The sequence below is a fragment of the Equus przewalskii genome, chromosome 5 (genome assembly GCF_037783145.1).
Source record: "Equus przewalskii isolate Varuska chromosome 5, EquPr2, whole genome shotgun sequence".
Lineage (NCBI taxonomy): Eukaryota > Metazoa > Chordata > Mammalia > Perissodactyla > Equidae > Equus > Equus przewalskii.
Genome location: NC_091835.1, coordinates 65,384,793 through 65,406,876, shown reverse-complemented (window position 1 = coordinate 65,406,876; position 22,084 = coordinate 65,384,793). Strand labels below are relative to the sequence as shown.

The 22,084-nt window shown below is 41.3% G+C and overlaps 1 long non-coding RNA gene across 2 annotated transcripts in view; it reads right to left on the bottom strand.

Annotated features, from left to right (window-relative positions):
- The window catches only part of LOC139083561 (uncharacterized), a 208,385-nt gene extending 186,700 nt beyond the window's left edge, over window positions 1–21,685 (bottom strand). The window contains exons 1-2 of one of the 2 annotated variants that reach the window (XR_011540396.1): window positions 21,049–21,685; window positions 938–1,052 (exon numbers count right to left, since the gene is read on the bottom strand). This is a non-coding gene — a long non-coding RNA (uncharacterized lncRNA). The remainder of the gene's footprint in view (window positions 1–937; window positions 1,053–21,048) is intronic. The other variant, XR_011540397.1, reaches the window with a different exon arrangement.
- Between the last annotated feature and the right edge of the window lie 399 nt (window positions 21,686–22,084).

Here is a 22,084-nt window from a genome sequence, read left to right as displayed (position 1 = left end):
GTCTGTGCTAGGGGACGGAAAGGCTTAGGACAAACTCTACTGCCTCTGCCCCGGGGACTTTACCGGAAGGTTTTCATCTTCTCTTGACAGGAGGCACTGTATTGAAAGTGTCCTTGTCACCTCTATAGTATTAATAACTACCAAATGTGACTAGAGAATCATAAACATGTCAGTGATTTGATTCCATGGGTTTACGTCATGATTGAAATAGTCAAGGTCACAAACAATGGGATAAAGGAAGTCGGCAGCTCCATGATGCCAAGCCAGATTTTCTCCAACTTTTCTGTAAGTGTACTTTTCAGGATTTTAGAGTCCTATATGTAGCGCCTGGGTTTGACGGATTAATTCCTCCCCGGCAACATGTTGTATTTTGAATAACATCCCAGTTAATGGATTGAATCAGGGCGATAAGAGCAAATGGCTGAAAAATGATGGCCTAAAAAAATTCCCAAACCTAAACCTCTTCTCTCAGAATGAGGTCCAGAGCTGTGGCAAGTAGACTGGCACACTGCTCGCTTCTTCTGCCCACAGTATCTAGTAACACTCAAAGGCTGTAGTTTTGAAATGATATTTTACCTAAGGTTTTAAAAAAAAGATAATAGAGGCAATCATCTAAATTCTTTTTTGCCCATCCAATAGTTGAAATCTTCATAAGCTCTAAAATGATGGTATGTTCCAATCACTGATGGTTTTACTTTATGGGATCCTGTAATTTCAACACGTCATAAACTAATTTATCCTTGTTTACCAGAAATCTAGAGGAACATCCCAGCACCAGCCAAAGTAGATGTGGTTAGAATCACTAACACAAACTGATTTACTTAACATTGTACACATTCTTCACGGGAGGGGAGGAGATGTGTTCAGAAATGAGTGACTGAAAAATGAGAATAATATTACAATATACAATTTTCTCAAAAATTAAGTATATCCTTACCTTGGCGTGGATGGAGTAGAACGGTCAGAAGAGAAAGTCTCGCTGGTGGGAGACTGACCCCGAGGCAACTCTGTTCTCAATCCATCATCCCCACTGGAGGGATCCAGGAAACTCCCTGTGGATGGTGAGGGAGGATCATGTCCTACTATTACCTCAAACAGACCCACCCAAAACCCAGAAGACTGTGCAATTGGTTCTTCACTCAAGTCCAAGTGAGGTAATCCATCTCATACCGTGATGTAATCCATCTGCACAACACTCAAAGTGAGGTGGGGAATTGAGAGTGGCATCCCTAGACTAGTTAACTCATTCCTAGTACAAACTATGGGAGAGAGGCTCAATCCCTTACTTTTGGGAGCCCCATATGGCCACCCCATCAGTGGTCAGTGAGTGACTCCCCGTTGCCATTCTTCCATACATTATCTCCCTGAAGCTTCTTCTCCGCTGGTGTCCTGGCCATCAAGGTGGGTTTTCGATTATACTCATCATCTATTCCACATGGTTCTGCCGCTAGATGGGGAAGATTCAGATGTCTGTGAGTGGAAGGCAGGTCGGGGGCAGGGGGAGAGTCCCTCACAATGATCTCGTCTCTGGATGAGACCACCTTACACTGCAAAGGTTAATTTCCTGCTAGTATAATTTTCCTACCTTATTAAGCTAAAAGAGGGTAATCTCCTTACAAGCTTTGAGTTCTATTTCAGAAAGCTGCCTTCAGTTACCATACTACCCTAGATAAAGTAGCTGCCCAAACCCTCCCTATCTCACTAATTAGATTTATTTTATTCTTGGCATTTAATATTAGCTAAAACTTACACAAACTTTTTTACATTGTAATTGTCTCTCTCTCGGTCTTCCCCCGTCCCCAACCCCACTAGAATGTAAGTTCCATGGGTACACAGGCATCACCTCTCTTAGGATATTCACTGCTTTATACCCAATTCCTATGAAGGTGCCTGGCACAAGGTAATAAGTTCCAGATCTTCATTTCTAATTCTTTATTGGTTTTATCACATGGGCACCTCAATGACAACTTGGAAAAAAACTCAATACTAGAAAGATGTTTCCAGAAAACCTACTCTTCCTCCTTTCTACCATTCTCGCCAGCTAGAAAATTCAGTCATCCTGGAAGTATCTTCTCTTTCTTCTCCTTTCTCCAATTCCCCACATTTCTATCTTCTTTCACCAATTCCTCCTCATTCCCCTGTGCCCATCTCACCCCCAGAACCCCCTCACCACATCTAATTGGCTTCCAACTCAAGCCAATTCCTCCTCCTCAGTCATTCCCCCTTCCCATGTGTAAGTATTACTACTTCTCTGAAGTCTTTTCCTTACCACCAAAGTTAGCAGCTGTCATCTCTGCGCATCGCACCATTGTGTGTCTTGATTCATTCAGTGCTTTTTAGGTCCTTTCAGGGTCTCACACTTTCTCAAGAACCTGATAAAAGGCATGGGTCCAAGAAAATCTATACGCATTCAAACCTTTACATAAAACATTTAAACCCTTTACTGTAACATGCGTCATGGTTATTTTGTTATAACTGTTTATTTATACACCTGTCTCCCTCACTAGATTGTAAGCAGTTCTAGGACAAGTTTGCATCATGTTTTATCTTTTTTCCTTTAATTCCTTTGTGCGTAGCACTGTGCTTAGTATGTACAAGGTACTGAGAAATACCAACAGACTGTCTAGTGCAATAGACTAATACAACATCTTCCAACTATCAACCTTGAGTAACATCTTCACAATTTTTGATATATCTGCTACAATTTATCTTATTATTACTTACCATTTGTGGTAGATTGTTTGCAAAATTATTGCCAAAGTTTCCTTCCACCTCAAAACACATGTGCCATTAACCTCCCCAAAAGATGTGAAGTGTATTTCTCCTCACCTTGAATCTAGACTTGTCCTCTCACTTGCTTTGACCAACAGAATGGGGCAGGAGTGATGTTTTGTGACTGCCAGGTCTAAGCCTTAAGAGACTTTGCAGCTTTCTTCTTCACTCTCTTGGGATCCATCCAATATGAAAAAGCCCAGACTACTAAATGATGACAGATCACACGGAGAGAGAGGCTCAGCCAGCTGCAGCTGTTCTAGCCACTCCAGCTGGGCTGCCAGACATAGGAGTGAAGCCATCTTGGACCTTCCAGCCCCAGCCACGTTCTCAAGTCACATGAATAATCCCAGGAGACATCACATGGAGAAGAGTCGCCCACCCAAGCCCAGCCAACCCACAGAATCTTCATAAGTCATTGTTTTCTAAGCCACTATGTTTTGGGGTAGTTTGTTACACAGCAATAGATAACTGATGCACTGCTTTTTTAAAAAATAAACTCTTTGTTTTCACTTAAATATATGTTAAAAGAAATTTTTTTCTCACTTCCATAAATAGAAAATTAGTGTCACTTTTTACAAAACTAAACACAATGAAAGAAAAACAAAGCAATGGTATTCACTTCTATCCAGATGCCTAGAGAAGCCTCTATATTAGTTCCTCCAAATGTCAGGGGCATTAAAGATACGTCAGAAGTAAACTGGAACACTCTCCTTGGTGTAAGCTGGACTGAAAGAAAATGGAATGAAAATAACATGCTCATTCTGAAACAAGATATTATTTAGTGCTCTGTCACCAAAAATCATTATCTTGCAGCCCTAGATAGTAATTAGTAATATAAGTGGTAAACAGCTATGGCAAAAATTGTGGGGAAGCTACTCAAATGACTGACATTTGGAAGATGCTGCATTAACCTAACACCTAAATATTGAGACAGGCAGCAGGCAGTCAACATTTTTAGTGCCTTCTATACAACACCACACTGCTAAACAGAGAGGGTCTGAATAAAAGATGAACGATAACGCAATCCTGTCCTAGAAATGCTTATATTCTAGTAGAAAAGACAGTATGTAAGCAAATAGTTATAACACATTAACCATGGTAAATGTAACTGTATTAGATTTAAACTATAAAGCCCATGGACTCAGAGTCCAAATCCGTAACATTTTGTGTAAAAGTTTGAGGGTAGATGGCTATTTCTGAGCCCACAACTTTCATCAGATTCTCAGAGCAGTCCAGTGGAAAACATTCCATAATTTAGGAAACATTGTGTTAAATAATGCATAGTATTGTGCTTGGTTCAATTGTTTCTACCTCAGGACTTTTCCAGATTGCCTAGACATTCTTTTTTAGTTTATAATTTTGAAATCAAAACTCTGAGCTTCTCTTTCCTCTATGCTTTTACACCTTTCTCACATAGCTATACAAAGGTTCTCTTAAATTCCCTGATGACCAGACTCCCTAAAGAGCTCTACCACATTTTAAACTCTTTGAAGCTAGAGACATGTCATATAACTTCCTGCCTTCCATTATCAATAAACATCTGTTAAAGGAAGAATAAACCTCCTTGAACTCTGGCAGGAAGTTTTTCCTGCTGTCTAGGACTGATTAAAAACGTACTTTCTATTGCTCAGACTATGAACACTGAACGTGTATTTAATTTCAAATGTGTGCATGATAAAATATTTGGAAGAAAAAGCACCAAGTCCTTCTTGCCATGTGTTCTGTGTGTATATTCATAAATGTCTGCCTGGACTGGCATTTGATGTCTATCCCCGTTTAGGTCAATGTTGACTATTTTAAACGGTGTGGGGACTGTGTTTATTTACATGCTGCATAAAGCAGCCATTGCAATGTTGTTCACACATGGGGCCTGGGGCCTCTCCTGGGCACGCAAGAGCTGCTGCTGATTTATGTTTTTCTCAGTGTTTCTTCTTTTATCCTATTCCTCCAACAAAGCAAATTTGTTTCTCTCTGGAACTTAAATTCAGTGGAAAATATAGACCTGTAAAATTTTAGTACTGTCATCATCAGAATTTTTTTTTAAATTTTTTAGCCATGTTGTCCACTGAGTGAGCTGAAGTCTCCTCTGTTCAAAGTTCTGGAAGGTTTGACATTTAAATTTATTCTAAAATAGTTTTTGCATGAAAAACCAAGAAACGGAGGATTGTGGTTTGTACCTTGGCATGGAATTTTATGTGAGTGGGAGAGAAATAGAGTGTGGTGTGGAAGCTGTCTGCGGGATGTACTGGCACTGACTGGGGCAGGACCGGCCGAGTGGCCAAACAAGCACATAATTCATATGACGAATTCTAGCTTTTGCCTAATCCTCCACCCCCACCCTCCTCACACACGACCAACATATATGGAAATGTTAGTAAAGCCGTCACCTCATTCTCTTCAAAATGACTGATTCACCTCATCCCCATGCCGGAACTTTTCCACAAAGGAAGGAGACCTTCAGGGCAGGAGGGTGCAAAGGGCAGCCAGTCAAAGTGAGAACCCCCGCAAAACTTTTTGTGAGGGGATAGAATTCAACATCTTTCATTCCATAATGTTTTCTAGTGGGAGTGCTTCTGAGCCATAGGAGCATCAGTGGTTTGGCTCTGAAAACATTTTACTTACATATATATAATTTTATGTATATATATGTATGCATATATGGTATATTACATGTGTATATGTATATATATGCATATACATATCCACATGTACATACATATATATACCCTCCAAACTTGATTTTTTCCTAAATACTTTTTAACCTAAACATTAACTTTTAAGGCATGTTTAAGTATCATCTAAATATACTCCTTGGTTACAGGTGTCCTACTTTAGTCCTTGAAACACCCTGTTCATTCATCTATATCTCTGAACCATTTTAATAACACTTCATTATAATTCAGAATTTGAACTGATTAGCCATGGTGTGACACAATAGTTTATAAAGACCTAACACACATCATGTGTGTGTAATAGAAAACACCTGACACTCGGAATGTATAGCTCATCTAATACAAAGTAGCACATTTTCAGGAGAATGCATCATAATTGGGTAACTGCCAGATGGATGCGAATGCCTACCTCCAGTGGCCACTCACAATGATTGCAACGACAGCCCTTGGAACAGCAGGCAGAGTTGTTTTCAGCCTAAACCTCACATCTTTTCTCTTAGAGCTTCTTCCAAAAGGGAGCAAAGTAGATGTGTACATGTGTGTGCGGGTTTCCTGCATTGAGGGTAGAAATTCTCGAAGTAAATGTTAGGCGGTGCCTGAGATGCTAGCACAGCAGGTGAAGAAAGCAGCGTACATATAGAGAGGGTTAAACTAGAGGTCCTGGAATGGTTCCTTCCAACTTCAAAATTCTACTATCCTCTGGTTAGGGGCAACTCAATGAGTACAAAAACCTGCTTCTCCCAGATCTAAAGAGAGAAAGGAACAAGTGGAGTGTTCAGCAAAAGGGGGTTAGAGGCTGAACAGGCACGAAGGTGCTGTTCACGTGCAGCCCCTCCTAGGCTGTGGTGGGAGGAGCAGGCTCCCGGGTACCCTATCCCTCCACTGAATGAATAGTGTAACAAGGCCATCTGTGCGCAGCACGCTACTGGAGATCCCCTCCACCTGGGGAGGACCCTGTGCGCCTAAAGGGGCTGTGCATTCACAGAATCTTCACACACAAGAGCAGGAGAAAGACACCAAACTGGAGTTTGGGGAAGTAATACATCCCTTCCCTGTTTCTTCCATCCAACCTGAAAACGGTGGGGAAGAAGCCAGAACCAGTCAAAATGCTGATTCAATTCTCTGTTCTATCATTTATCTGTGCGTGACCTTCTGTTAGTGGCTAAACCAGTCTAAGCCCAAGTTTTTTTAAACTGCAAAATGGACAAAAATGTAGTATTTACTTTACCAAAACGAAGGGGTGAGGACAAGAACACACCTATATGCGTGCGCCTATGAGGGGAGAGGCAGACGGCTGGCCTTTCATGGAGTGCTGTAGCGCACATGGTACAAAGCACAGCAGATGGAACCTAAGTCTGTCAAATATACCAACTGCTGGCGAGAGGCCAGCTGAGCCACACTGAGTGGATGTCTGTGCTCCCACCCACATAGGTCCCTCTGTGCCCACACCCCAGCCTCCCTCCTGTAGCCACAACGTAAGGGTTCGTGTTCTTGCCATTGTGCACTGGAGCCCATCCGCTCTCACCTACTCCTAGACATTGCTCCCCCAGGAATTGTCCACTCGCTCTTGAATCTTTGAGTTGTTATTCTCTCCCAGATCATTCCCAGCATACAAATGTGCTGTAATAATTCTTCCCATTTAACAATAAAAAAACTTTCCTGGTCCCACATCCTCCTCCAGCTCCCGCCCCATTTTCTTCCTTTTAAGAGTAAAACTCCTCTGAAGAGTTGCCTATAGTCTGCCTCCTGTCCAGCTCCTCCCATTCTTTCTGGAATCCATCCCAAACAGCTTTCACCGTCATGACTTCACCACAACAGTTCCTGTCGAAGTCACGAGTGACCTCCATGGTGCCGCACCTAACAGTCAGCTCTCAGTCCTCCTCTCACTCACCCCGTCAGCCACACTTGACATGCTTGGCCACTCCCTCTGTCTTCAAACACTTGATTCACTCAGCTTCAGGGACTTCATTCTGCTCAGAACCCTAGAATGGCATCCTATCCCACTTGGAATAAAAGCCAAAAGCCTTATAACGGTTTAAAAGGCCTGCTTTGATTCCTCTTCTGGAAATGCTCTTCTTCCAGATAACCATAGAACTCCTGCCCTCAATTCCATCAGCTCAAATATTACCTGACCAGTCTGGAGGTCTTTCCCTAGATCCCTGGGTAAAAGAACTGGCTCTCTGACCTCCTAACTCCCTTACCAGAAGATGAATATTATCCTCTACATTATACAACCACAGGGTAACTTATTTTATATAAGCTTGTTTTGTTCACTGCCCTATCCCAGCACCTACAACAGTGTCTGCACCTAGTAGGGATTCAAGTGTTTATGGGGTGATTGAGTGATGGAATCCTAAGCCCTGGAAACTGGACAGAAGCTGTGCACATAACCAGCCTTCAGTGTTTAGTTCAGAGAGAAGTTGTCAGACTACAAGTGGACAGTGCGAGGGATGTTCTGTACACACTATTTATAATGAGCTGCATAGATCTCTCCCCATCTGAGGATGAGGCAGGGCAAAAGCAACATGGCGCCTTTGAAAAGATTCCACAACACCAAAGAAAATTTTGATGTCTTGTTTGGTGTCCTAAACAGAGATGTATGAAAACACGATCTCTAGGAAATAAGAGGAAATTCAAGAATGAATAGACTAAGATGAAAGGAGAAAAGAGTATGAAGCCACTGGAAGAAAAAAAATTGCACAGAAACTCAAAATGCCATATCAAAATTAAAGTATTCCTTTGAAGCAATATGATCATAATTGGTACTGCAGAAAATCGTTTGCAGTGTGGATGGATAACGTGAGTAGCTCTTCTAAAATGCAGCACAAAGGTGAAAAAATGCATAAATAAGATTAAAAGAAATTTTCCAATAATATTAACATTAGTATCTTCAGTGATTTTTTTCTTGCTCCTATAAACTTTTTGCTGTTTGTAAACTTTCCATATGTGTAGAATCATAACAATTATGGAAAAAAGGGAAAGGAAAAATTTTGAATATACATCTTAAATTGTTTGTTCATACTCCTTTTTTTGAGAGGACAGGAAATTACTCCCTAACCTGCTGTGCCCCTGCAGTCCAGCAGTGCTAGTCTTTCCCTCTAGCACTCAACTACCTAATTCTGCAGTTCCCATAAAATTCATTCTATTGGAAATTACCAAAGGATTTGGCTTTTTTCATACAACTGGATCCCAGGAAGGTCCCAATACTCTGGGTGAAATTAGGAGCGCTGAGAAACAAGCAGGAAACTTAGGACACTCTTTCTTCATATTCCTCTACCTCTCATGGTGATGTGTGCACAGCCATTTTGTTTAAATGCCTGTTAGGATGGAGAGTGCCAATTCCACCTAAAAGTACACATTTCGAGTAAGGGATAAGAAAATGTTCCTAGGCTACCGGGCCTATGTGAATATTAGAGTTCTAATGGAAAATCTGCCTCACAATTCTACACCCCTAATGTGGTGGCCTTGGCTGCTGCGGGCATGTTTCCAAGACTGCAGTTAGGGCTTTTAAACTTCAATTGGCTCTGTGAGCATGTAGTGCTATTACCTTCCCTCCTTCCCCAAATTTGCAAGCTCGTTTCTTCTGAAATGCTCCATGAGATGATGCATGAATGCATTTTATTTCCTCAATGGAAATGTAGATGCTGCACAGCTGTTAGATGTGAAATCACCAGGTGGTACTTGGAATCAGGAACCAAGATGCTGTTGCCAGGGTAACCACACATTCTTCTAGCTATGGGAAGAGCTGCCATGTTTTCTATGCTCTTAGGAATACATGTTATAAAAGGAATGGCTTAGTGCGTATGATTACTTGCTATTTAAAAAGAATACCCATTTCTTCCTAAACCAGTGGAATATTTTTTGATTATTCATATGCCTGAAAAAAAGCATTTTATCTTTTCAGGCCATCAGGTCTTATCTTTCTTTGGCAATAGAATTGTAAGGATCCAGTAATAAGTAATATTTTATGCTACCCATAATGTACTGGCACATCTCATTTTATATATTAGATAGATTCATTTAAAATACACAGCGAGAGCTTAGTATTTATACCACTGTGAATTCTGTATAAGGAAATACATTTATAGAATGTATTCAAGTCATCAGTTATGAAAATCATTATTTCCATTCACAGGAGAATCTCAGCAATCAGAAGCTAGTCTTCTGAGATCCCCAAAGGTGTACTGGAATTGTCAGACCTGTAGGGTGGTTTGGGACCACCGTGGCAAGGAAGAAGCAGTCCCACAACACCCAGAGCAAAGCAAAAAGAAGCCAATGGCACAAATATTCTCCCTCCTTCCCTTCTTTTAAGAGCAACGTACTGATCTCCTACTCTGTACCAGGACTGTGGCAGGTGCTATGCGAGTTTCCCTAGGGAATTAACCAGCAGTGGAGGTGCAGGTAGTATGACAGCCTCATTTTCAGCTCTACTAGATTTTGTCAAATTGTTTTCCAAAGTGCTAGGGTCAGTGAAATTCTCCCATGAGCAGTGCATAAGATTGCTCTTTGTTCTATATCCTCACCAACACTTGGTCTCTGGTGAATGTAAAATCCCATCTTCTCATGGTTTTAATTTTGCATCGCCCTGATGTTCTCACGATTACTGGCCATTTGGGTTTCTTTTCTGTGCACTGCCTGTTCATATCCTTCACCCATTTTTCTATTAGGTTGTCTTTTCTTTACTGATTTATGGGGATTCTTTATATAGTCTGTGCATGAATTTCTTTTATGTTTAAATCTCTTGCTCACTTCTCTTTCACTTATATGTTTTTTAACTACAGAAGTTTCTAATTCTAATATAGTCAAGTTTATTTATCCATGTTTTTAAATTTTTTATTACATTTTGTAAGAAATCACTACCTAACCCAAGTTCATAAAATATTTTCTTTTAGATGTTTAAAAATTGTGCTTTTCACATTTCTGTCTTTATCTATAACTGATTTTTGTGTATGGTATGATATAGGAATCTAATTTTACTTTTTTTCCTGTTATAAAAAAATCCATCATGAGCCATCAAACTTTTCCCTAGTAAGACCTCTTATATATAGCAAATGTTCACGTATGTGTAGATCTGTTTCTAAACTTTCCATTCTGTCTCATCAGCATGTATATCTAAGCCTTAGCCATTACTATCCTGCCTTGATTACCACAGCTTCATAAGTCTTGATATCTATCAAAGAAAAATTCTGCACCTTGTTCTTTTTCAAAATTATCTTACCTATGCTTGGCCCTTTGCTATTCTATGTAAAATTTAGGATAGTTTGTTGAGTTGCTATCATCATCATAAGTATTTTATGTGATGGATTATGCAGCTGATTTTTACATACAAAGGTTAGTCAGATAATATACAATCTAATCACTGGGAACTGGACTGCTGACTAAGTTATATACACAAATTCTGAAAATGCCATAATCCCAAATCATATGAAAAATGATTGCTGTATGACTTTGGTTGATTATGAATATTGACAGACTTTGAGTAGGAGACTTGGCCATCTCACACTTCTTTGTATAAGGCTATCATCAGCAATCAGTGGCTAATAATTCTTTCCTCTCCTGGTCAGTGTCAGGAGCTGGTAGTAGCTTCCACATTTCCTGAAGACACAGGAGGAAGTGCCACCACTGGCTCACTGGCCCATGTGCAAGGTGAGTTTGAAAACTGTCCCACCTCATCTACACTGCTCCCTAGCACCTGCATGCTGCCTGCCCCTCAGAGTCCTCAACATTAATTGCACTTCTCAGATGGGATTTAAATTAGTCTTTGCACATCTTCAGAAACTCTGGACTTGTCACTGCCTCAATACCAAATGCAGGAATCTTGCAGAGCTAGGATAATGCTATACGTATGTTCACATTCCTCTCGTATGTTTCTACATAACGGCACTCAGAAGTATCTTTTTAAAATTACAGTAACTCAGAGCCACAATCGCTATCTCTGTCTTCAACAAATGCTGGGCATGAACTTTGAGCATATTTTATGCATCAAGCATAGTGTTGGATGCTTTGTATACATTATTTCAGATGATCCTTACAGCAATCATGCAAGGTAGATAACATAACCTCGAACTCGTAGGTGAGGAGACTGAAGATCAGAGAAGTGACTGCCTAAGGAAGGCGGAGTAACGAGCAGGAAGTGCTAGGGTGAAGATTCGAACCCAGATGTTTTCAGGTTCCGAAGTCCTTGCTCCTTCCTATACCACTTCAGTCTATGTCGAAACCTTCTGGTTTAAAACAATAAACATAATGTGACTATTTGCACTTACGGATACTTATTTACAAATTGCCATTTGCCCACATGGTGAACAACTCAACCATTTATTTGAAATGTATTAAATGCTAGGCATGGGATATTCTTCAAGCAGCTCAAAATTAACCTAAGTGTCAACATACCGTGGAAAAAAGTTAGAAAAAGTGAAAATGTCAGATTAGCTGGGGCACATGATAAACAAAACAAAACAGATATTCAAGGTTCTCTGACTGATTCCTTTGAAAGGCTGCAGATATGCTAACTACTGTAAATTTTGCCCAAGAGTTATTTACTGTCCTTTTGTCTAGTCTAAGTTGAAAACCCTAAGCACTTTAAATCATTCCAAAAGATTCTGTAAATAAGTTGGGACAAATTCACAGGCTAGCTACCAGTGTAGATATTTCCTACCACATGAGCCATGCTACACATAATTAAGCAAGCAAAAAGATGTTTCAAAATTGTAGTGCTGGCTAATCTCATAGAAAATATGGGGCCAAACCTCTCTTTTTAATCAATAAAAGGTGAACAGCCTGGTTCTCTTTCTATATCTTTTAGGTAGAACAGTATGTGGATCTCTGAACTTCAGTTTTCCAGTGTGTAAAAATGGAGAAAATCATAATAGCCATCTCAAAAGCTCAGGTGGATTAAATGTGATAATGCATTTGGCGAGTACCTGAGAAATTGTAATGTGCTGAGTGCATGTTAGTTATTATTAGACAGAAGTTTGATAAGCAAAACAACTATTTCTAGAGCTATGCTTACACTATAAGAGAGCTAACAAGCAGAGTTCCTACTCATTTCAAAATGGAAAAAACCAAGGACAGGGGATGGGAATGGAATTGAAAGGTTTCTAAATGAGGAGGGATAAGAATAGAACAATAGAAGCTATTTCAAGTTTCCCTGAGAATGAGAGTAAATATATTTGAAACAATAAAACTTCAAAGTGCCTTTCTACAGGTGGCACTCTGTGGGGGATAGGAGAGCTTTTACCTGAGCCACATCTTCCAAAGTTCAGAACCACGGAAACTGTAATAGAAGAGTCTGGGAGGTAATGTCAAAGAATCAAGACTTTCTGCTGTGTTTGGTTGAAGTCCAAACTTTAATGTGATTTTAATCTATTGCACGTCCAATGAGTAATTTTAACTGTGGATAATACTGAAAATATTGGATGAGAAACAAGAGAGGCCAAAACCCACAAATCTGATGAGGCCATTCCTGACATGATTCCATGTCAATAGACTGACTGGTTTTTAGCCAGGGCCTTTTCCAAGCACTTGGGTCTTTCAGTTACAGCTTGCAAACCATTGGAAATAAAGGAAAATGCATCATCTTAAATCATAAGTACATTAGAAAATAAGGAGCAGTGGCATTGCAGAAATATGGTTTATGGCTAAAAGGTTCTAATATTCTGGTGCCTTTCTCGTTTTTAGACTCATATAAGGTTCAGCAGGACCTTAATCCTAAATTAAGTGCCTTAATAAAACCTCTAATAGAAAACAGTCTTGGACCGTCAGCAAGATGCTTGTGGATTATCTTACATAGCAATTAGCAATTGCCCATTGGATTCAATGACAAAAAACACTGACCCATCTCTTCCCCAACTTCAACTACTTCGGTAGACTGACTGAACAGAATGAACACTTCTCCCAAGCTGAAGCATAGGAAGTAATATTTCAAAACCCTGCCTTCAGGGCTAACACATTCAATGTGCAGTTTGTGAACTGCACCAAATCCTGGGTGGAGGAGCTGGGGTGGGGGGGGGGTGGCTGAAATCCCACCTGTACTCCACTTGTCAAGCCCTGCACCCTGGGATGGGACGGCGCCAGCCAGGAGAAAGAGGAGCCTTCTCCAAGCGGCAGGCCCCAGGAGTCTGAAGAGCTGCAATAGCACAAGGCTAATTGTCATTAATAATGGACCAGCGGGCCCTACCTGGCTGACTCAGTAGTGATGCCCTAACTGACTTAGGGAAAATCACAACTTCTGCATTTCCTCCAGAGGAAGCCCTTGACATTATTAAACTACAAACGCTTGACAATCCACACGCTGACTATAGTCCATCTCCCCTTGATGGGTAACACCAAGAGTCTTTATCTCCAACAGGAAATAATGTAAACAAATCATTATCTAGCGAGACCCCAGCCTGAGGCTTTAAGTAATGGCATCCCCCTGCTCCACTTTCCTCACCTTCTTGCCCTCCAACTTTAACCCCATTTGGATTAGCCCCAGTTCAGCACCCTGAAGATGTTTCACAAGAGAGGATTAATCCCAAGAATCATGTTTCCTTTAACTTTAACTAGTGATATGTTGCTTAAGCTGCCACTTGATATTAGCATTTCTGACATAGCAAGGACGCATTTTGAGATTGTTAAATTTGTTTTAGCTTATACTTGCACAGTGCTTACTATGTGCTGAGCAAGGTTGTAAGTGCTTTCTTTACAAGTACAGACTCATTAAATCCTCACCAGTTATTACTCATCCTCTAACATTTATGAAAACTGAATCACGTGGCTGGTAAAAAGCAGAGCCAGGAATCAAGCTAGGCAGTCTGGACCCAGAGTCCCTGCTGCTACCTAGATTGCTTGACTGAAGTTGCCACCCTCATTGCAACAAAACAGGAACCTATGAAGATTATGTTTTCCACTATTTCTTCCCAGTGATTAATGCCCTAGGTTAAAGTCTTTGGCGAATAAATGCTGTGGTCCTTGAAGCCAGATATAATACTTAAATTTTTAAAAATATTTTTTAATATATCAAAAGAGTGTATTAGGATGGAATGTTCTCAACTAAAGTAAGCAAACACCCGCTAAGAAAGTTTCCTTTATATTCAACAGAAAATATAATTTCTGCAGACAAATCTGAAATATTTTAAAGCAAAATGAAATGCCCACCCTCAGCTCACCACCTTCCAGGGCCCAGTGATACAAAAATCCCATACTCTTAATAATAATCTGAGTCATTAGAGAAGGCATTCAGCACCTTTTCTCTTCAATTCTTCTTTGTAAATTCAGGTTACAAAACTTAGAAGTAAGAAATTTCGTGTTTAAAAAGGCAAGGGAGGGGGGTCTTTAACCAGCACTCCCCATGAAGTTTACTCTTCAGAATCACACGCAGCTTGATCGGTCAGAAGAAGGAACCTAGAATACTACTTCTTAGATACAGATTCTCATAATTCTTCTAAATGAAATTTCCAGGACAAAGGAACTTAATGATCATTAAACCAGTACTCAAAATGAACTTCTAATCATTGTGAAAGATACATGCATGTGTGAATACATGTGTGTATGTGTAAATATAAATGTTTTATATAGTTATCATTAGCTAACTTGAAGCATACTGCAAATTAAAGCCAATTTAGAAACAACTTTATAAAGTAACCAGGAATGACTAGTTAATTAACTAACTTCTGGCTTCTCCAAAATTCAGAGAGTGAATTTCAGCCTAATGGGTTAAAACCATAAGTACTAGGTCCTTGCTGAGAGCACATCTGGAATCACTTTATCCTGGAACTGTTGTATAATGAGGTGCTAACATAGCCAACTACGGCTCACCCCCCACCGAAATGAGTGTGTGTGTCCTGGACTTAACCCCTTTTCGGTAGCAAGGTCAAATTCCAAAACAGCTTGCCAGGGATCATGTTGGCAGGAATGTGCTTGTTTTGGAAACCTGTAAACCAAAATATGCTCATCCTCAAGAAAAGCACATCCTGCAGATAACAGGGACCAGCCAATCTGTTCTCAGATATCTCAGAACCGCTGGTTCTCATATTCTTCCCCTCTTCCCCATATCAAGTCCATCTTCTCTTCAGCACTACTCGAGAAACAAAAGGCAATAAGCAAGAGGTTGTAACGAGTCTGAACAAAATACCAAACAGACCAAGACATTTTAGGGAGAGGCAATCTGGGAAGGAGAAGGGCGATTTTTCACAATGGCATTGATGAAGCACGGATTTACTATAGATTTTATGGTTGTCAACTCACAAGTGTTCTAGTAGAAACAGATTTATCTAATGGTTGAATAATTAGATTTATTAATTCCTATAACGTGACACTCTGAAATGGAATGAGGAGGCAAGAAACCTGGGTTCTACCACTAGTCTTGCCACTAACCAATAGTTCAACCAGCGGAAAGTCATGTTCCTGCCTGGCCCCAGCTGCTTCCCTCCATAAAATAAGATTAGTCAAACAATCTCTAAAATCCCTGCCAATTCAGAAACTATCCTAGACTCAAAGTCTCTCACTGAACCTCAAATATATATAGGTGTGTGTGTGCGTGTGTGTGTATAAGTGTATGTGCACATGGAGAGAAAGGGTGAGAGAGAGATAATCCAAGCCACCTATTGAGGATTGAAGCAGGCATGAAGATCCAGATGCTGCTCCACGATATTCAGAGACAGTTCTTTAGTTATCATTTCTTCCTCACACAGGCCTCACAGGGTGCTCACTGCGACAGGCTTGGAGTTCCCATCATCTACACCCATCAGTCTCTCTCATTTCTTCCCTCTTCTTAACCACTGTCACACCAAAAGACACATGGTACAGTGCAGAAATCTGCAAAACTGTAAAAACGATGGCATTCTTCTGCCTAAATTTTTTTCATTTTGAGAAATACAGCTATTCTCACTTTAAAATGTTATCTGTGTTAGCATAATATGAGTTCATTATTTTTAAATGAATTAAATATGACTCAATTTCTAATATGGTAACTATCAATAGATATAACCCACCCAAACAAAACTCTTTGTGGTCCTCAATTATACCCACATAAATAGATATAACCCGCAAGCAGGGGCAGGGGGGCTCCTAAGACCAAGAAGTTTGAGAACTGCTAGTGTAGTGGTTAAGATCACAAACTCCAGGGTCAGACTGGCTGAGTTCAAGTCCCACTTCTACCACTTAGGAGTTGTGACATTGTGAATAGTTGCTCAACATCTCCACGTCTCAATTTCCTCATCTATCAGATAGAGATAATAATAATAATAATAGTGCTTACTACATTGCCATGATTGCCAGGAGGCTTAAAGGGGTTGATACATGTTCTGTGCTTAGAACTCCTGATGTTATCCATCCTTCCCTGGTGCCTTCCCTGCCTCTTCACCCACCTCCACTCCCCTCTTCTCTCTCTCTCTTTCTCTCCCCGCTCCCTCTTGTTTGTTTGTTTGTGCTTGGTTTGGTTTGATTTGGTCTGATCTAACTACTGCTGCCTCTGCCTTAGGTCAGCTAATGGCTAGGACTGGCACTGCTTCTCTGACAGCTAAAACCTAGGTCCTCCCACGACCACAACCACCACTTCCCTACCCCTGTGCTGGGGCAGCCAACTGTATTTCGAATTTGCCCTTCACAGAAGCTCCATCAGCAAAAGACAACTGGAAAATCAGAGCAAGCAACACTAAGTTTTTAAAAACATGCCATGTCAGACGAATTAGAATGTAAAGTAGAAACTTTAGCCTTAGGAATAATCAATGAATCACAAAAAGGAAGTAGAGAGAAAACGCAAGGACTTACATTCATTCCTTAAAGGAAAAGGTGGTATTTACCCAACCTGCTTCCAAATTTGAACTATTTTTTCACAGCCTTCCATCTCCTTTTTCAAATTTTTCTTCCACCTCCCACAACACCCACCCTCCACCCCAGCAAGGAACCTTCAAACCATCAACTGGCTTAACTATTCTGACGAACCTGATTCCCATTAAGGGCATGTGACTGATGGCCATTTGATTTGTAGGATGTCTTTGAGTTTTATTACTATAAATAATCATAATCTTTTGTTTTCATATTAGTTTTCAAACCTATAAAGTATTTTCACATAAATTTTCCTTTAATTCTTGACAATCGGCATGTTATTATTCCTATTTTACAGTTTAGGAAACTGAGGCTCAGAGAAGCTAGCAAGCCTGCCCAAGGCCACAAAAGTTTGAATGGACAGAACTGGACCTGGAGTACAAATGAAACTGGAGAATTTTAAAAGACGAGGAGAGTGGGAGAGATGTTCAGCAAGGAGGGGCGGGGCCTGGTGGGGAGAGATGGAACTGGACTATTTTTGTCAGGGGGTTACCACTTAAGCAAATTTGCACGACTGTGGAAATAACCTCGACTAACTCCCCAGGGTTTTCACAGCTTCTTTATCGCCTCCACAACTCAAGCTATACATCCTCCGAGAATTCCACAATTTATTTATTTATTTATTTATTTGTTTGTACAACAGCTACCTTGATATTGTTCTAAGGAGGAGTTTAAAGAAGGTACACCAGGATGTTTTACATTTGGGCCACTTCTGAATAGAGTGTTTATAAATGGAGAACTGTCTGTATTACATGTGTGATGTCATTAAATATATATTTGGTCAGTCCAAAACTATCTGGCATTTGTCCTTTACCAACATTACTGAGTGTTCTAGTTTCCCAATCGTGGGAGCTTAAAACATACAGCCGAATCTAATGAATGTCAAAGTTGAGAAGTGACTCAAAGATTAGAGTGTTTTTAAACAGAAAAAAATTAAAATTCACAAAGGATCAACTGGGATAAACAGTCACTTTTAGGGAAATACAAGAGGAATCCTTTTGAACCATCAGTACTTCTGAATATGTTTAAATGTCTATTAACTTAAACACAACTGTTAAGTAAGAAAATTTCCTCATATATGAAATAACAAAGTGAAATATGAAAATGATGTTCTTTGTACATAAAAGAACAATCTTATGCTAAGGAATATGAAATATTTTTTAATAATAATGATACAGGGGCTGGCCCCGTGGCCAAGTGGTTAAATTCACGCGTTCCACTGCACACAGCCCAGTGTTTCATTGGTTCAAATCCTGGGCGCGGACATGGCACTGTTCATCAAACCATGCTGAGGCAGCGTCCCACATGCCACAACTAGAAGGACCCACAGCAAAGAATATACAACTATGTACCAGGGGGCTTTGGGGAGAAAAAGGAAAAAAATAAAATCTTAAAAAAAAATGATACAGTTAAGCTAATAAAACTGCTCTTTTATCTAATTTTTTGTAACTTCTCAGCTCTGTCCAATAAAACTTCCTGCAATAATGGAAATATCTATATCAGTGCTGTCCAATAGACTAGTCACACATGGCTATTGAGCACTTGAAATTTAGCTAATGCTACTGAGGAACTTAATTGTTAATTTCCTTTAATTTTAATTTAAATAGCCTTGTGTGGCTAGTGGCTGTGTATTGGACAGAGCAATTAGAAGGTCTCCTTCAGCAATAAAAAAACAAGTCCTGACTCTCATTCTAAAAAACCCAAATTGTAAGATCAGGATTAAGGCCTTGGTTATTAAACCTCTCACCATTCATTGGGTGCTGAAATCAAGTTAGCTAACAGGACACAGAATTTTTCAGAGGTGGTTTTTGTTCTTACTTAATAAACATCAAAAAACTACTTTGTGCAAAATAACAATTGGGGCAATGGGATATATACACACTCAAAGAAAATGTACATCCCTGGCCTTGGGCAGTTTATATCTAGTGGTAGAGACAGACAGGTATGTAAAAAGAATGCAAGGAAATGTAAGAAAGGAGGGAAGGGGAGGGAGCTCAGTATGGACCAAGAGTGGACAGAGACTGTGTTTCCAAGGTTACACTGGTCTCACTGTTTCTGTTAAATCCCAATTCAGTACATCCTAACAAGATAAGGCTGACAAGTAAACTCATCCTTTTAACCAGTATTGCTGAATTCCTATTTCAGCATAAACAACTGTGCTGAGCTCTGGGGACACACTGTTGAGCAGGACAGCAGGGCCACCCTTCAGGAAACTTAAGAATCTCCTGGGAGGCAGAGCCACGTGAACCACCAATGAGAAGACAATGTGGTAAGTGTCACCACAGGTGCAGACTCTGAGAGCCACAAAAGAACACAGAAGGCTTCTAACCCAGTCTTGGTGTGTCGGGGAAGATTTCAAGAACAGAAAAGAACGTTCCAGAAGGGCAGAAAAAAAAGCCTTGTAGCATCTTCCTATTGAATTGATCCTATGTTTATGTTTCTTTTGGAAATTTCCTTTCATTTGACATTATGTCATCGACCACTTCAAGGTAGACTTCTTGATCACTTCTTGAGTACATTTGAATCAATTTATATTTATCGAACACTGATGATTAAAAGCCTCATCGTCAGGGTATTATGTTGAGTGAAATAAGCCAGACAGAGAAAGACGAACTCTGTATGACTCCACTCATAGGTGGTAGTTAACATATGGACAAAGAGAACTGATCGGTGGTTACCAGGGGAAAGGGGGGGTGGGAGGAGGGCACTAGGGGTGAAGTGGTGTACCTACAACATGACTAATAATGATGTACAACTGTAATTTCACAAGGTTGTTAACTATCATAATCTTAATTTTAAAAAAAAAAAGCCTCATCGTCATTTTCCTAGAGAGTTTACCATATACCAGGGCTAAAGGTATATGAAGACAGACCTTTCTCCTGATTAAAATGAGTTCCTAGGTCAAATATTTCAATAATCTTCCACGTCAGAAAAATGTAATGCTGCCTTGGATGCATGATTTCTTCATAAGAGTTTCTTTTCTAAGTTGTGTGTGGTTTTTCTATCCAAACTAAATTTAGACATCTCTCCAAAATAAACTTCAGGAAGGCTAAATAAATAAAAGGGAACAAACCTACCAAAATGTAAATTTAACATTTCAATACAATTATGTTTGTTAATAGGGAATTTCTATAGCATAGTGACCACAGCATGGGATTTACCTCCCACAGCCTGGGTTGGATTCCAGTTCCTCTACTTGCAGGCTGGATGGCCCTGGGGAAGTTATCTAACTTATCCTTGCCTCAGTTTCCTTATGAACGGAATGAACGAAGATGGAAAAAGACACAATAATAGCCCCTACCTCACAGAGTGGATGACAAAATTCAATATTCACATGTTTATAAAGAACTTAAAATAGTGCCTGCCCTAAGCACTACATGAATATTAGCTATTCTTAGTAATTACAATAATTCTAATTGCAGAAACCTAGGAGAAAACGATACACACAGTTCTAGTGAAAAAGTTTAAACCAGTGTGGAAAATAAGGGACATCAGCAGGTTCGCCGGCTTCCTCTAGTCTGTAGTTTGGCCTCCAGGTTGGGGGGAGAGAGCGCCCCCCGGAAGAGGTTTGAGGAAACCTCAAGGGCAAAGCCACAACGCTTCTTCCCACACAACGCAGTTGGTAAACAAAGACCTTAACGTTCTAATTCAGGCTAGTTTTTTTTTTTTTAATTCACTTCGCAGGCTTTGATGGAATGACTCGAGGAAAAGGAAAAGGTCACAATTACTAGAAAGAACCCAAAAGGACACGAGAGATGAAATAGTTGGAAGACTTCTGTAATAAATGTTTCCTTACAAGAGCAGAGATCCGGGCGCCGTGTCTGGGTAATGTCTGCTCAACACAGCAGAAGGATAAGAGGAAATCTTTGGGATGCCGATTTGCCAAAGTCTGAAGGAGGAACCATCTGGAACCAGCGGCACTACAAATCCCACGTTCCCAGAAGCCTCAAGGATTTCCTCGTGGGTCTGGGGGGTTAATCTGACAAATAGCAGTGGCTTTGGGACTCCCAGGGCACAGAGGTTGGGCCAAGGCCTCATCCTTTCGTCCCTCCCTCCGGTGCACGCTGTCCACAGGCACAGCTCTCCACGTCAAGAGCCACGTACACAGGCGCGGACAGATGCCAACAGAGTGTGAGCGTCCCCCAGGCTGCGGCCTCCCGAGCGGGGCATCCCGACGCGGCCTGGTGCGTCCGCAAAAACTCCGCGGGACCCCGAGGCCCCCGTGCGGCGTTCCCCAAAGCACCCCGCGATTCGCCCTGACGTCTTAAGACTCTCGAGGTTTTCCACGTCGCCGGCGAGCGCTGGGCGCGCCCACTTGGCAGCCTCCCAGCTGGCCCACCTCGGCGGGAGGAGGCGTTGGCGGGGCTGAGAAAGGCCAGTGCCTCCGCACCTCCAGGATCCTCTCTCCTCCACCTCTCCTCTCGGGCCCCCCCATCACCTCCATCCCCCCACCCCATCACTTATCACTTCTCTCCTCTCCTTCCACCCCTCCCCCTTCCTCTTCCTCTCCTCCGGTTTCCCTCCAATCCCCTCCTCCCCCTCCTCCTTCGCTTCTGACTCCCTCCTCTCCCCTCCGCTTCCCCGCCCCGGGGCTCCGGAGGCGGCGCCTGTGACTCACGGTCACGTGGGCCCCGGGCGCGCAGAGGCGGGTTGCGCCTCGGCAGCCCCGGCGCTCCGAAACTGAGTGGAAAATTTCCTGAGACCTACTGCGGCTGCGCACCCGAGGCCCCGCCTCCCCGCCCCGTCGCCCCCCTCCCGTCCGCGCCCCCGCCCCGCCTTCCGGCCGAGGCCCGGCCCCGGCCCTGCGGAGGTGCCTTCCTCCCCCGGCGCCG